General features: G+C 36.6%; 1 pseudogene; it reads right to left on the bottom strand.

Annotated features, from left to right (window-relative positions):
- LOC124974648 (cyclin-dependent kinase 17-like) overlaps positions 1–16,069 on the bottom strand; it is an 83,510-nt pseudogene extending 67,441 nt beyond the window's left edge.
- Positions 16,070–16,973: the final 904 nt, after the last annotated feature.

Below are 16,973 nucleotides of genomic sequence, written 5' to 3'. Positions count from 1 at the left end.
ATAACAATCCCAAATCATTTGTAGTAAAGTCTGTAGAGGATAAAAAATAGTAGAGTTTGAGGCAATAAGCCCTGCACATTTTAAGTTACTGAGAGTTTGAACTACATATAAACTATCTGAGTAGGGAAAAGGAATGTTTGGACTTTATCTAGATAACAAATATCTCCAGTCCCTGTTTTGGATTCATCAGTGAAAATCACAGGATCCTTAGGAATAGGTTGTTGTCAGGTAACTCTTGGGAATATTACAGAATTATTACTACAAAATTGTATATAAGGATGTTTAGGATAGTGAATATCAAAGTTAGCTTGAGTGGAGCATCTAACAACAGTCCAAGAATCCATGAAATTACATAACCAAGAAAGTTGATGCTTATCATAGGGAATAATGATAGTAGCTGGATGAATTCCAAACACTGTGATAGATGATTTAAGTGCCTTTAAGATTACTTGAGCTACTGCTTCAGGGTAGGGTGAGAGAGTTTTATTGGGTGAACAGGCTAGATGGACCCAAAACAAGGGACCCTCTTGCCAAAAGACTCCAGTGGGTAGTTTCTTGTTAGGAATAACAATGAATTGTAATGACTTTGAGAGAGATCAATACGATCTACTTGGGCCTCATCTAATCTTTTTTGTATAATATTCAAAACCAGATGTGATTCAGGAGTGAGCTCTCTAGGAGATGTGGGATGGGGATCCCCTTGTAAGATATTAATTGGGCTCCTAAGAATTCTTGTGTAGTACCAACTTGAACCTTTTCAGGGGCTATAATGAGTCCCCATAATTTGAGTTGTTCTATTAATTCAGAGTAAATATCCTTTAAAATATATTCCTCAGAGTGGCATAATACTATATTTGGAGTATTAAAAATAGGGGTATTCCAAGGAGAAGTTGAAGGTCTAATATGATTTGCTTCTAATTGTTGTTGTACCAGTTCTTGGGCCGCTTTAAGTTTTTCTAATGTCAGGGGCCACTGAGAGACCCACACTGGTGCATTGGATTTCCAAGTTATTTTTACATACTTTTGTTCAGTGGCCCCAAGGAAAAAGCCAAGCCTTTGCAAACTTTATTGCCCTTAACACTAATTGGCTGGGTATTTCCCTAGCCATAGCGGCCTATCCCCTTGTCCCATTTATGACCTTGTTTTATCATTAGATTTTGAGCCTTTTGGCTATAATGGCCTTCTATACTGAGTACTAAATCCATTTGCATGAGAATATCTCTGCCCCATAAATTAACAGGTAAATGGTCTAGGACATAAGGTTGAAATGTTCCCTGTTGGCCCTCATCATTTTTCCATGTCAATACAGAACTACTCCTTTGTGGGCTAGTAGCTACACCCAGTCCCCTCAGGGTTTGTTCCACTACTTGTAGAGGCCATTCTTTTGGCCAATCTTTTAGGGTAATAATGCTAGTATCAGCTCCTGTATCTAGGAGTCCCAAAAATTCTCTATTTTTAATCTTTATTTTAAGCATTGACCTATTTTTTAAGTCCTTGGTAAGACAGGCAAAATCAACCCCAGAAGATCCCAAACCTGCAATTATCCTAGTTGCTATGGTTGATGGAAAATTATTATGAAGGTTGGGAATAATCAAAAGCTGAGCTATGCGGTCCCCAGGTGATATGGAGATAATTCCTTGAGAAGAATGCGCAAGAACCATAATTTCTCCTGTAAAATCAGAGTCAATAACTCCAGGGATAACTAAGTTCCCTGAGTGCACTAGAGCTCCTACCTAATAAAATTCCAACAGTATCAGGAGGTAAGGGACCTTTTAGATCTGTAGGGCAAATCCTTTAAGGGACCTTCCATGCGCATTCATGACATTTCAGTGCCCATTAGCTACCGGTAAACAAACCAAAAGGCAGACCACTTTAACTAATAAAACAAAAGCGAAAGCACACACAAACACTTAGTCTCTGTCGCTTATACTGCGAACTTTAACACCGTCGCTTATCCCGTGAACTTCAACCTGGCCAGACTGTACTTTACTTACCCTGTGTTTACCTGATCAGTTCCTTCTTTGTAACTCGAGTTCCCGGTTTTCGGCACCACTTATGATTGCCCACTGCCCACGGGGACAATCACAACGTGTATGCTCTTCTTGATCACAGGAACCAAAAGGAGTTTATTCTGCAAGTCTCAGACTTATATTTAGAACATCAGCCTATCAGAGAGTAGACTACCTGGAAAGTCAGCCTATCAAGGAACAGTCTCCAGGCAGATACCAGGATTGCCTCATGTACAACAGCCAACCAGAGTTACTTCCTAAAACTTGTATATGAGTGCAGCTATGTCTGGCAAGCTGCCAGGTGCCATCTTAGAGATCAGGCCACGGTGTGGCTCTGGGGCCCTCAGAGCCCGCTCCTGACATTTATATACCCAAATTTCATGAAATGCATCAGGATATAATCTGCCATGGCAAGAAAAAATGTGAGCAGTAGAAAAAATGCTCAGAAACTTCAGTAAATATAATTATCTAATGAAACAATAAAATTGTTATGTTTAGCTGGTTGTGGTGGAACCCACCTGTAATGCTGAAGCAGGAGGATGGTAAGTTCAAAGCCAGTCTCAGCAAAAGTGAGGCACAAAGTAACTCAGTGAGACCCTGTTTCTAAATAAAATATTAAATAGGGCTGGGGATGTGGCTCAGTGGTCAATTGCCACTGAGTTCTGGTCCTCAAAAAATATTTCAAGAAATTTTGAATTGTTATGTTTAAAAACATAGCATGTTGCAAAAGTCAAATCAGACATGAATTTTAAAAAAGAAACTACCAGGGCTGTGGTTGTGGCTCCGTGACAAACTGTGTGCCCAGCACATGTGAGGCACTTGGGTTCACTCCTAAGTACCACATAAAAATAAATAAAAAATAAATAAATAAAGACCTTGTGCTTATCTGCAACTAAAAATTGTTTTGAAAAATTTAAAAATACACACCACCAAAATTGATCAGGGAAGTAGATGTAAAAGAAAGAGAAATTTTCAGATATGTATTTTCCTGGATATTCAAAAGAACTCAGTAATAAAATAATAACAACTGAGGTGACAATCTAATTACTGTACTAGTCTATAGTGATTATTTCAAGCAATAGTGAGGTATGATTCTAAATTTAGCACCACACTAAGCTGCAAAACATTTTGAAATTCTGCATGTCCTTCTTATGAATTTGGTTCCTTTCTGATGGACAGGTCTTCAAATATTACTTTTCTGTAGTTTCAAAAATACCATCTCTAGGATCTTCCAACTTTCTGATGTGCTTCTTACTCTTAACTTATTTTTTTAACTGGGAAAGTGAAAGCAGATAATAGAAGCTGGCAGACTAAAGCCTATCAACATGCATGTTCTACAATCAGAAAGTTAGATAAAACAAACATACTAAATAGAAACTAAATCTGCTTCCATTTCTGGACATTGCCATGATGGAGCAAAAGCTTCCTCCAGTAACACTGTGGATTCTCTGCAATAGGGGTTTCTCAAAAGACCTCACATACTGGTGGAGGGAGGAATGCATGCTGTGAGTTGATGAAGGCCTGCCAGTCTTCACCACAGGCTCTGTGGTTCACAGCATTTGAAAATTGTTCCATCACCAGCCCAAGACTCAGGATCACATGGGAAGGATTGAGAAAGCAAAGCACAATACATAGATCACTATATATAAACCCATGTCTAGGTCTATTCATACAAACAATAGAGTTAAATAATTTCTATAAAAATATTTATAAAAATATTAAAAATATTTTAATTTAGCTAATATGTATCCCTTTCTCATGTAATAAAAATTAGTAGATAATCACAAAGCTAATATAATCATTCTATCCATTTGCTGACTTTAACTATCTCAAGATTGTTTACATCTATTCCTTCATGAATTCACTACCTAGTTTGTGCTTTATGATTAATCATGCTATACAATGTAAAAGATATAATCCTTGCCTAATGGACTTATATTTCTATTGAGAGACATCGAGGAAAGGGTCAATTAATGAATTAAACAAAAGAACTTAAGTATCATTTATACAAACTATAAAATTAATTATTGTCCCAAATTTGAGATTTTAATATAAAGAATCTTTAAACAATCACAGGTCTATTACCAAGCAGAAACATTCCTAAAATATAATACTTTAAAATTATTTAGGCCAGGTGCAGTGGTGCATCCCTATAATCCCAGTGGTTCAAGAGGTTAAGGCAGAAGAATCACAAGTTCAAAGCCAACCACAGCAACCTAGCCAGGCTCTAAGTAACTCAGCAAGACCCTGTCTTTAAATAAAATATAAAAAAGGCTGAAGATGTGACCCAGTGTTTAAGTGCCCCTGGGTTTAATCCCTGGTACCAAAAATAAAAGTTATTTAGTTATAAGTGGCAAATAATATGAACAAGACTTTGTAAACCTGTTTCAACATTTTTGAGTATAAACCCAGGAACATAATTGCTGCTTCATATGATAATTTATATTTAAATTTAAGGGGAAATGGTATGAATTAATTTTTGAAAAATTTTTAAAAAATTAACATTTAAAAATTTTGATGAGCTCAGAATTCTCTATTCTTGCAGGTACTTTAGAAAAAATTATACACTTCTCTTTATTGTAAAATAATTTTTATGCTAACAACAAACCTAAACTCCATAAGGAAAGAATGTGATAAAAGCAATTATCAGGCACTGAACAAAAAGATGCAGAATTTCTGTCAAAGCTATTAATGAAAGCAAGGGAATATGCAATATCAGATTTTGGTAGTTGTTGCTACCTGCAATCTCATCAATGTCTATTATGATGCCCTCAAGTATTACATCAAGTAAGTCTGGTGAAGAAGAAATCCAACAGTTTCTAATTTTTCTTCTCTACTACCTGTCAAAGTTGCTATTGTTAAAGGGAATGTTATTAAAGGAAACAATATATACTACTTGAAAAAAATTAGACATTATAAACATTTCAAGTTGGTCAAACTAAGAATGTTTTTATAAATAATATTAAAACATTTCAGAAAATATGCAATGAGTCTAAAACATTAACTAGCTCTCAAAAAAGTAGGTTCATTTTCTTTGAATCATAGCTTTTTTAAAAAAGAGGTATGTTGTGTAATCCAATACTCATTAAGAATATGTCCTGGGGTTGAAGTTGTGGCTCAGTGATAGAGTATTTGCCTTGCATGTTTGAGGCATTAGGTTCAATTCTCAGAACAATATATAAATTCATGTAAAAAATAAAGGTCGATCAATAACTAATATTTTTACAAGAATATGTCCTAGTGATACCACCGTTTACCAGTGACGAGTTCTGCTCCTTCTAATGCTGAAGATTGAACGCTAGAGAAGCACGCCAAGGCAAGCATATTAAGCAGGTTTTATTTAAAGGTAATAATACAGACTTCTCCTGTCAGGAAGAAGGGGGCCATGGCTGATGTTCTAAAATCTCAAGAAGTGAGCGTACCGCACCCTACATCTTTTATAGGTTAAAGTCTTTTTTGTTCTCCAGTTCTCTCCCCCCTTATCTCTCCTTCCTGCCTATGTGACTAGGCCTAGTTTTGCATTAAGTGAGAAGCCATGGGCAGGGAGAGGGCCAAGTGATTCAGGTAGGTAAGGGCCTAGGGGGCATTAATTAGCAGCTCCATGCTAGCAGTCCTTGATAAAGGCAGGTAAGTTTGGTAATCAATGGGCTCTGTAGATCCTTGACATTCCATTCTTCCAGGGGCAGTCTCCAACTTCTAGAGGCAGATGGCTTCAATGGCTTCATTTCCTCGTTTTGACCCGATCCTCTATTTCTACACTAACTACCTGTCCTTAATTCTGGCTACATTCCCCCCATTTGCTTTGGGAAGTCCTAAATGCTGTAAGAAAAGAAAGGTGGCGCTGATCTTTCTGGCTGCTTTGAAGCTGAAAGGGGGCAGCGAGGGGCAAGCAATTTAGAGTTCACTTTTAAAAATTGGGTCAATCGAAGGGTCCAAGGTAGAAGTCTGGTTGGGGAAGAGCAGATTGTAAAGTCATCTGGGGGTGGGTGCTTCTATGAGAGAATGACAAAAAGACATTAATACTGAAATGAGATTAGTACAAAGTAAATGTTGCAGCATCTGAAACATGCTAATAAATATCATGAATATGACAGAAGTCAATTTCTCACCAGGAGGTGGAAGAACTGAGAAATTGTTCCAATAGTAAGGCCTAACAAAGGCTGGAGAAGACAAGGCCTTTATTTGGGGACTTTAACATTGTTCAGGTTATCAGGAATGTAAACACAACATTTAACTCTTAATGTCATTGATGTTCCCAGAAAATATAGTAAAGATACTTCATTTAATCTGATGTTTGTAAAATATCCCTTTATTGGTATAACCTGTGTTTAGTACAGATGTCTATACTTCTGTTACTTAGGGCTAGATAATCATATAAGCAAACATATTAAGTCTCCATGTGTAGCTTTTAATCTTTATTCTAGTGGACTAACAAGTGTACATCTTAAGTTACATTTAACTATTATTTCTTTTAAATGACCAAAAATGGCTATATTTTGGTTTTAACTGTTTTGCTGGGTGTCCAAGATCAAGTTGGTCAAATTAACCTGTTCCTGTCTTTTTAAAGAGTCAGCTGAGTTCCAACAAGGGTCACTTGTAGAGAATTTAAGAGCAGCTTCTTAGCTCCACCAGTGCCATTGGTTAGGCAGGGTCTCCTTGATGAGGTGGCTTTCTTTGGAAGCATCAAGGGATGTCTCCCTTTTTTCATGACCTTCCTCTGCAGCAGATGCACTGAGTAATTTTTCAACCTCTAGTGGTCTCAACAATCTCCTTGATCAGGAGCTTGTGTGACCCAGAATTGCAATGCTCCTTAGAAAATTTCTCTTGTTCCCTGGGTTCAGGCTAACTTTGAGGGCAAGATTGTTTTTTGTTTTTTTGTTTTTTTCCTTGGCCTCTGTATTTAATTCCAATTTCTAAGTTTGATCTTAATCATCGAGCAAGCCAATCTCACCAGTGCTAAAGTAGGAGTACTGGGCTTTAACTTCAATGTCTATAACTTTACAGTTATTTACCCTTTCATCTAACTGGAGTCTGTATTAGTACTGGAAGTTACCACTATGTGTTCTATAGGTGATGGCTTATTATCACAAGTTACTAGGTTGTGTGTTCCTGAAGCAGCTACTTCTGCAAAATATTAACAGGTGACAGTTTCACAAAATGAAATTAGCAAGAGTAAAAAAATATATTCAGCTTGTATAACAGCTATCTTGAATTTTGACTGAGAGCCACATTATATCCCCCCTACTTGAGATCACAGTACTTATACAACAAGAACCAATCTTTTGACTACACCTTTAAATAAACTGAAGTTTGACTTATTTTGGAGACATTATAATATGCAGTAAGGTGGGAAGCAGAGCCTAATCTCAGGTAAGGCATGGCTCTTTACAGAACATCTTAAGTGTTCTAATTCTGATGTTGATCTTTGCTTCTTTCTTAAATATCATTTTAAGTAGTTTACATATGCTGTTTCCCGAGTCTATATGAATTTTATAATTAACACAATTTAACATTATATCTAAAGCATGAATTAAAGAAAGGCTGAGAGAGCTTTTAACATTTCTTTTGTGTGATAAAGTGGTAAAATGCTTTTATGTTTCGCAATATTAACCTTTAAACAAATCAGGCTCTAACATTTAGAAATACATTTTTATTTAAAATTATTTCACTGTAAAAAGTAACAAAATTTACATATTCCCTATTGATAACACATCCTATAATAGAACATTAAATGATAGAAATAAATCCCCAATAAAATTTACTCTTTATAATTTTAAAATTACCATTACAGACACATTTAATCTGGAGAATAGCAGCTTGATAAATTCCCTGCTTTAAAAACTTGTACACCTGGAAAATATGGACACATTTAATATACAAAGAGTGACCATTTCATAATTACCTTGACAAATTTTTATTACCAAATTTTGTTTTTAAAGAAAAATTTAGACTCTTTAACATAGTACAATACTCTAACAGTCATTTAACCATAATTGTATAAACCCCAATTTTTAAGATTAATTACTCTAAAGAATAAAACTTAATGGACACAAAGTTAAGAATAAATTAGTGTTTCTAAGAAATCCTTGTCATTTTACCATATAGATTAAACTTTGTTTTATATCACAACAGAAGTATTTCACCTTAGGAAAAACCTTAAATTGCTTTAACACTCTCACATACATACAACCAACTTAGTTACATGCAAACTTGTTGAAATTTGCCCTTTACTTACACACAAACTTTCGTAGCACTTACTTAGACCCTCATGTATTTCATCACACAAGCACTTTCTTACCCAGAAACATTTTCTTTTCCCTTTCCTATCTGTTGACCCATTTTTGTTTACATTCTGAAACAACTCTTATAAAATTTCTGAATTTATACAAATTACTCTATTTTAATAAGATTGAATATTTTGTTATTTATAGTACTCTAATTGAAACACAGTTGAAACTTCTGGGATCCTTTGTATATAGAATTGCACTTGTTAGGACATAACTCTTAGTAACCTTGTTTATAGTTTAGTGATGACACAAAGCAAGTTTAAACCCTTTATTTACCAACCTATGAAAACACCAGTAATATTTATGTAGGATACCCCATGGATTTAAGGAGTTAAAAGTACTCGATGCTATTTAACAATTAGCATTTTAACTTTGTAAATTAATCAGATGTCTCTAAAAACACATTTGAGTAATCCCATATATGTCAACTCTAATCCACTTATTTTGTGAAAACCAAGATATCAGACAAGTGTCCTGAACAATATTTGCTGTCTCTTTCCTGTTGAAGAAAAGTCCTAGAAACAATTGATATTAGACACTTTATTAACATCAATATTTTATTAGCTTGACCACCTAGAGACTTGCGAGTTATTTTCAAAGATATTTTACTTTTATTAGTTTACCCAATTTGAATTGAACCTTTTTAAATCATGTGAATTAAGAGTACATGCATCCATTTTTTAAATTTTAATTTTAGGAGCACTCAATTTTGATACACACAAAACATGACATCAGACAGCACAACATACAAATAACACAAAATCAAAGTCTTGTAACTTTATAGGTGGATCTCCATTGCAATGTAACAGATGTTCAAAACTCTAGTTGAAAAAAAAATAGAAGTGATCAAAAAAATCATGAGCATTTCTCTTATTACTAGAGATGTTCAACATTTTTCCATATGTTTGTTGATTGCTTGTATATCTTCTTCTGTGAAGTGTCTATTCATTTCTTTAGCCCATTTGTCAATTGGATTATTTACATTCTTGTTGTAGAGTTTTTTGAGTTCTTTATAGATTCTGGAGATTAGCGCTCTATCTGAAGTATGATTGGAAAAGATTTTCTCCCATTTTGTAGGCTCTTTCTTCGCATTGCTGATAGTTTCCTTTGCTGAGAGAAAGCTTTTTAGTTTGAATCTATCCCAGTTATTAATTCTTGCTTTTATTTCTTGTGCTATGGGAGTCCTGTTGAGGAAGTCTGGTCCTAAGCCGACATGTTGAAGCTCTGGACCTACTTTTTCTTCTATAAGATGCAAGGTCTCTGGTCTGATTCCGAGATCCTTAATCCAGTTTAGTTTTGTGCATGGTGAGAGATATGGTAATAAGAGAAATGCAAATCAAAACCACCCTAAGATTCCATCTCACCCCAATTAGAATGGCGATTATCAAGAATACAAGCAACAACAGGTGTTGGCGAGGATGTGGGGAGAAAGGTACACTCTTACATTGCTGGTGGGGCTGCAAATTAATGCAGCCACTCTGGAAAGCAGTGTGGAGATTCCTTAGAAAACTTGGAATGGAACCACCATTTGACCCAGCTATCCCACTCTTTGGCCTATACCCGAAGAACTTAAAATCAGCATATTACAGAGATACAGCCACATCAATGTTCATAGCTGCTCAGTTCACAATAGCCAGATTGTGGAACCAACCTAGATGTCCTTCAACTGATGAATGGATAAAGAAAATGTGGTATATATATACAATGGAATATTACTCAGCCATAAAGAATGATAAAATTATGGCATTTGCAGGCAAATGGATGAAACTGGAGAATATCATGCTAAGTGAGATAAGCCAATCTCAAAAAACCAAATGAAGAATGACATCGCTAAGAAGTGGATGATGACACATAATGGGGGGTGGGAAGGGTTAGTGTTGGGGTTGGAGTTGGGTTTAGGGAGGGGGGCAGGAATGGAGGAAGGAAGGACTGTATAGATGGTGGGGAGGGGTAGGAGGGGTGGGGGGAAGGGAAAAATGGCAGAATGAATCAAACAACATTACCCTATGTAAATTTATGATTACACAAATGGTATGCCTTTACACCATGTACAGACAGAGAAACAACATGTATCCCATTTGTTTACAATAAAAAAAATCATAAGCTCAAAAAAATATAGAATTAAAAAAAAAAAAACAAGAGTCCTGGAAAAAATGATACAGCCATTAAGTACTTTAGTAAAGCACCATAAAATTTACTTTTGCTGGAGTTTAGGTAAGACTCTTTTTGTCTTTTTTTTCCTTGGGTTTGAGACAGGTCTCCTACTGAGCCTTTAGGCTTCCTCTATGTACATTTCAATGTAAGCCTTGACTGAGATCTGGAAGGATCTAACAGGTTTTAAGAGAAACCTTGGGCTTAGGGCATTTAGCTGTCTCTATCAGGACAGGTTGGATGTCAAAGAAAATTATGAGACCTTATTTTTCATTACTTTTGAGAATGAAGCTACTTTGGTAAGTTCCTCACTGAGATATGCCATTGGTTATTGAGCTGCCTATAGCTGTGCATCTAGGATTTATTTTCCCCTCACTGACAAACAGGTTAAATCTTGCTTCATTGGTAAGCTGAGGACAGGAGCTTGAAGTAAGGCCCCTTTTTGAAATTCTTAGGGCAGAAAATTGTCCTATGGTGGCTATTTTCTGTACTATTGAGCCTGTTGATGACATAGTTAAGCTTTATTTTTTGAGATTTTCTAATTCCTATTAGCTAAGAAGTTTAGGAGTTCTGCAATGGTCTTTTCATATTCCTCCTGGGTGTAGGCACATAAAGGATGTCATTTACTTGCTGGAGAACAATCACAGATGTTTTATCTCTGAATTTTGCTACATCCTTAGCTAAGGTTTGTCTGGAACAGGTGAAGCCCATCTAAATCCTGAGGCAACACTGTCTAGGTTAGTTGAGATAAAGTATTTGGTTCCTCAAAGGCAAACAGAAATTGCTATTCAGAGTCTAGCATAAACAGGAAAACCATCTTTTAAATCTAACATAATAAACCAAGCAGTATTTGGAATCCAAGATAAAAGTGTATGGATTAAGAACTATAGTGTGTGGGAAATTACTCCTTCATTGTTCTAAGGTTCTGAACTAGGCAGTTTTCTTTTTAACTCCTAAAATGGGTGAATTGCATGGATATTGCAAGGCATTAAATTTTTCTGTCATTTTGAATGATCTTTAATAAGTCCTTTTTCTTTTCTTTATGTTCCCTTTTCTTTCCTTTTGATCTTTATTAAAAATGGAAAGTGCAAGCTGGAGAAGATCATCTAAGGATCGATGAGGGCCACATGCCAATTTTTGTAATTTCCTCTAAATATTTGGGGCTGACTAAATATAAATTTGTACCTTAAAAGTTGGTGGCCCTTTATGGATTCAGGATTCAGGGTGGTGTGTTTTCTTATTGCAATCCTGAGTCTCTCCGTGAAAATACCAGGATTTTCCTGAAGGCCTCATATAGTTTTCTAGGCATCCTACTCATTATCTGAATCCCAGTTAGGATGGTTTCTGGGAACTGCCTGTGCTCTAGATGGTTAATGGCATAATTTTCCAGGTGAAGTCAAATACCTGGCATAATATTTATTATATTATAATATTTATTAGGATCTTCAAAAAACCTTCCTAAATTTTTGTATGTCTAATGTTGGGAGGGTCCCCTTGGTCTTCCTTCCTACAAAGGCAATTCCTCAAGGCTTTCACCTCTCATGGTAGAGATTATTGATGTCAAGCATGGTAACATATGAAGGCACTTTTCTTGATCATTTGCAATTTAGCAGTATGAAGGCTAGTGGTGAACCTGGCAATACTGTTGAGAGAGAAACTCCCTTCTGAGTTAGAAGTATTAGGGACATCTCCCTAACTGAGCTTCCTGTCAGTCCACCAAAACCCGTCTCTCACTACCTGTCTTTGGCAAAGTTATTTCTGGCCTTCTTTGGCAAAGTACTAGGGTCCATGTTTACCCTGTGATAGAGACCCTGGGAGGATTCAGACTTAAGAGCATTACTGCTTTCCTCCTGCCAGTATAAACTCCTGATTATGAAAAAGATGACAAAAGTAAAAAGTGTGCCTTTGCCTTATCTTTTTGCCCTGTACACTAAAGGAATCTCTGGATGGTGAGGGGACATCTGTTGGTTGTTATGCATATAACGCCATTTGCATGGAGAGTCTCACGGGAGGGGTTTTTAAATGCCTCCCTCTTGCAGCTTAAAGAGAACACTGTGAGCATATTTAAGCACAGGAACAGTAATGGGGAGACTCTAGATAGACTAGTGAAGGCTAACTATTCAAACAAAGGGAACCTGGACATTTTCATACTAATCATACCAGGCCTTAATCCTACAGTCTGAACTCCTAATGTCTGACCAGCAAGGGAAGGGGAGCATCCAGGAGGAAGTGGATGTGCGGGAGTGTTGTGCACTGTAAGGCCCATACGAAGGCAAAGGTAATTGGCGCTTTCCCTCAGTGCCATTCATCTACCGATCACCCTGGATACCCCTCAGTGTGGTCAGAAGGGGGAATCCAGAGAAGGAACCTTTGGGGTCCACCCTAGAATAGCCCAGGCTGAGAACCCCACAGTTGTTCCAACACTTCCTCCACCTCCATGCATCCTGGACTGACCAGGACTAGGGACACTGTGTACTCATGGCAATTACACTCCGGACCTGGACATAAAAGTAGGAAATGGCTTCAGCAGAGTTCAACATGCCTACAGAGCAGGTGATTGGAAACTCGCCTGAGCCGGGAAACCTCTCACCCAAGTCTTAAGAATGGCGGCTGCACTAACTGCATTTACGTAACTGACGGGTGCCCATTTTGCCCTCTAGAAAGAAAGAGACAGAAAGATGCACCTCAAACAGATATGGGGTGAGTGGAGAGAGAAGCTTACTTAGAAGCTTACTTACCTTGGTGTAAGTCTCAGTGGGACCTCCAAATCTGATACCGCCATTTACTGGTGACAAGTTCTGCTTCTTCTAATGTTGAAGATTGAACACTAGAGAAGCACACCAAGGCAAGCGTATTAAGCAGGTTTTATTTAAAGGTAATAATACAGACTTCTCCTGGCAGGAAGAAGGGGGCCATGGCTGATGTTCTAAGGTCTCAAGAAGTGAGTGCACCCTATATCTTTTATAGGATAAAGACTCTTTTGTTCTCTAGTTCTCTCCTCCCTTATCTCTCCTTCCTGCCTATGTGACTAGGCCTGGTTTTGCATTAAGTGAGAAGCCATGGGAAGGGAGAGGGCCAAGGTGATTCAGGTAGGTAAGAGCCCAGGGGGCATTAATTAGCAGCTCCATGCTTGCAGTCCTTGATAAAGGCAGGTAAATTTGGTAATCAATGGGCTCTAGAGATCCTTGACATTCCATTCTTCCAGGGGCAGTCTCCAACTTCCAGAGGCAGATGGCTTCATGGCTTCATTTCCTCTATTTGACCCAATCCCCTATTTCTACACTAACTACCTGTCCTTAATTCTGACTTTATTAGTCAAATGTTATGGTACATGCTTGCACTTCCAGAGGCTTTGGAGGTTATGGCAGAAGGATTGTGAATTCAAAGCCTGTCTCAGCTACTTAGTGAGGCCCTGAGCAACTCAGCAAGACCCTTTCTCAAAATAAAAAATAAAAAGTGATGAGGATGTTTCTAAGTGGTGTACCACCCTTGGGTTCAATCACTGATACCCCCCAAAAAAGAAAAAGTGTCCTAGTCAGGTACAGTGTCTCATACTACCTGGGTAATTGAAGGAGGAGGATCACCAAACCAAAAGCCAGCAATTTACCAAGACTGTTTCAAAATGAAAACTAAAAACAATGAGGTATAGAGTCCAATGGTAAAGTAGCCCTGGGTTCAATTCCCAGTACCACCTCTACCCCCACAGACAAACATGTCCAATAAACCACCCATGAAGATGCATACTGTGCTTATTTTATTTCTGAATATCACTACCAAACATAATGGCAAGGCTCTTCTATCTTAAAAATGAACACACTGAGCTGGGCATGCTAACAAGGATCACCAAGTTCAAAGGTAGCATTAGCTATGTAGAATGGTCTTAAGCAATTTAGCAGGACCATTAACAAATTACCAAGACCCCATCTCAAAGTGTTAAAAAGGGCTAGAGAGGGCTGTGTAGATAGATAAGTCAGTAGAGTGCTTGCTTTGCAAGCACAAGTCCCTGAGTTTGATCCCCAGCACCACACACACACACACACACACACAGAAAGGGCTAGAGATGTGACTCAGTGGTGAAGCACCACTGGGATCAATCCCTGGTATCAAAAAACAAACAAAGAATGCCCTTGAATACACTGTATTTAAGTAATACCAAGAATTCAATGGGTTTCTGAAAGAAAATTAGAATCTTGTTTCAGGTATCTAGCAGATATCATTTTGTAAGAAAAATAGAAGATTATAAGATAAATTTTGGGATTTGATACAACAGAAATATTTTCCCTCCTCCATGTAACTATGTCCAAATTATTTTATTAAAATTCCTACTACCCCATCTCTCTTGTCCCACATTAAACACAAAACAGCAGCTCTCAGTGAAGTCTCAGCAAAAGCTAGGAGATCTGGGACAATAGATACAATGCTGTAGACTTTGAAGCAAAGAAAACTACACTGTAAAGTATTTATTCTGCCAACACGATGGGTATCCTTGAGTAAATAATGACCCTTTGGAGAAAAGGAAATATGATTTCTGAAGTCTTGGTAGAATAAATGACTTCCCTGGAGTTATCTAACCAAGTGTTTCAGCATATCAAAACCTAAGGCATGACTTCTGACATGTAATGCAGATCCCTTTCCACTACACCTTTCCCTCTCTCAGAGCACAAGCATCCACATACAATGCAAAGTGTGAGGGTAACCATATTTTACCTACTGCCACAAATCTCTATATCAGAATCTCTGGCACAGTGAGAGGTAATCTGTGTGTCATTACACACTGGCAGTCAGTCATGTAAGCTCCTTTCTGGTAATTATAACATTCCTAGGGGTATTTTCATTTTGAATATGTAACCTTGTTCTAAAAATGTGACTGAGTTTACATTTTAATTCATTCACTTTAACAAGCTCTTAATTTTATATCATTATCTGTGTATTACTACTTTGAGTTGTAAAATGGACTGTCACATGCATGAAATATTATGTGCCTACCTGCTCTATGTACTCTCAATACTACAGATAGAATCCATGACAAACATAAAATTGAAAATCAATAAAATTTACTCATGATGAATCTTAGAATTTGTAGTCAATATGCATATAGCATGTTGAAAAACTATGCTGAGACCACAAATTTCACAAATGTTCTATGCATTTTTCAGCTGCATTAATTCAGGTTATAAGACTAGCACAAATATTTAAATGTCAATTTAAAAATAGTTATTTAACAATTGGATAACATTATGCAATGTATCATTATTTATGAACTAGTAAAAATATGTGGGATGGAATAATTCATTATGACTTGAGACAGGCATAGTAAAAATGTTGGAGTGAATATAGAATATTCAAATAAGTACAAGAAAGCTATACAATGTTGTTTCCTAAAACACCAGGTTATGAGAGAGAGAAATAAGAGGACATTATTATGACTTTATCTGGACAGTGAATTCACATTGTTTATAAAGCAATTAAATGGGGGAAACATCTCCTCCATCCCAAATATGTACTATTAGCATTGCTGCTGTTTTCTTCAATAGTCATTTGTTCAGCTATTTCAGATAATGATTCACCAATATTCTGGCATTCTCAAAGAGTGACGGATAGCATTCTCTTAAACTTTTTCATACTATCAATTGAATGTGACTTGAAAAAATTCTGAAAGAATGAACACAGAAGTGAAGTTATCAATATTTTACTGCTCAAGAAAACAATGTCATTCTGTGTTTCCTGGGAGTATTCAAAATAGGAATATGATGAATATAATCAGGAAATTTTTACTTTGCCAAACAACACAAAATTCAAACTTCTGTTTAAAAAGATACATTTGCTAATTAATGCTATATTTATTGTGCATTATTATAATAGCAGAAATTTTGCATATTTAGAATTCAATCATAATAATGAAATTTAGAAAGTTTGCAAATTTTCTTAAAATGTACTTTCTAAAAGACTCTATCCCTACAAATCACAATCCCATAGGAACCAGTCAGTAGATATTTTCAGATACAACCATGGGTTAGGAGAGGTAAAGAGGAAAGGATAAAGAATAATCTTTGACCTTTTACTATCCCATTTTTATGTATTAGGAAATTTTCTCAAAGAAGTTTCCTGGTCCAAGTCAGACAAATAACAAATAATTAGACTTAAAAACAGGATTGCCATTGACTTTATCCTCCACATTATAGCATCTCTGAAATCAGGTTGTATTTCACAATTAATAGGATGTCAAATGTAATTGAGAGAATTTTTTTCTTTTTTATACATACATAATTGAATGATACAATTCATGGTGTAGTCTTACAAATGATGAAACAATGTACTTGCTACCAAACCCATTTCTTCAACAATTTACCCATCACTTCTTTCTGATTTACTTTCTGACTTGCAGTGAGCTGGTATACCAGCTATAAGCATATATAACTTATATAGTTATAAGTTAACTATAAGCATTATCCTACATTAGAGTAAGGTCCTCATAAACTCCTTTATGCTTGGACTGGGGTTGTGGCTCAGTGGTGGAGTTCTTGCC

Source organism: Sciurus carolinensis, unplaced genomic scaffold, assembly GCF_902686445.1.
Source record: "Sciurus carolinensis unplaced genomic scaffold, mSciCar1.2, whole genome shotgun sequence".
NCBI classification, from domain to species: Eukaryota; Metazoa; Chordata; class Mammalia; order Rodentia; family Sciuridae; genus Sciurus; species Sciurus carolinensis.
This window is presented reverse-complemented; position numbering and strand designations above follow the sequence as displayed.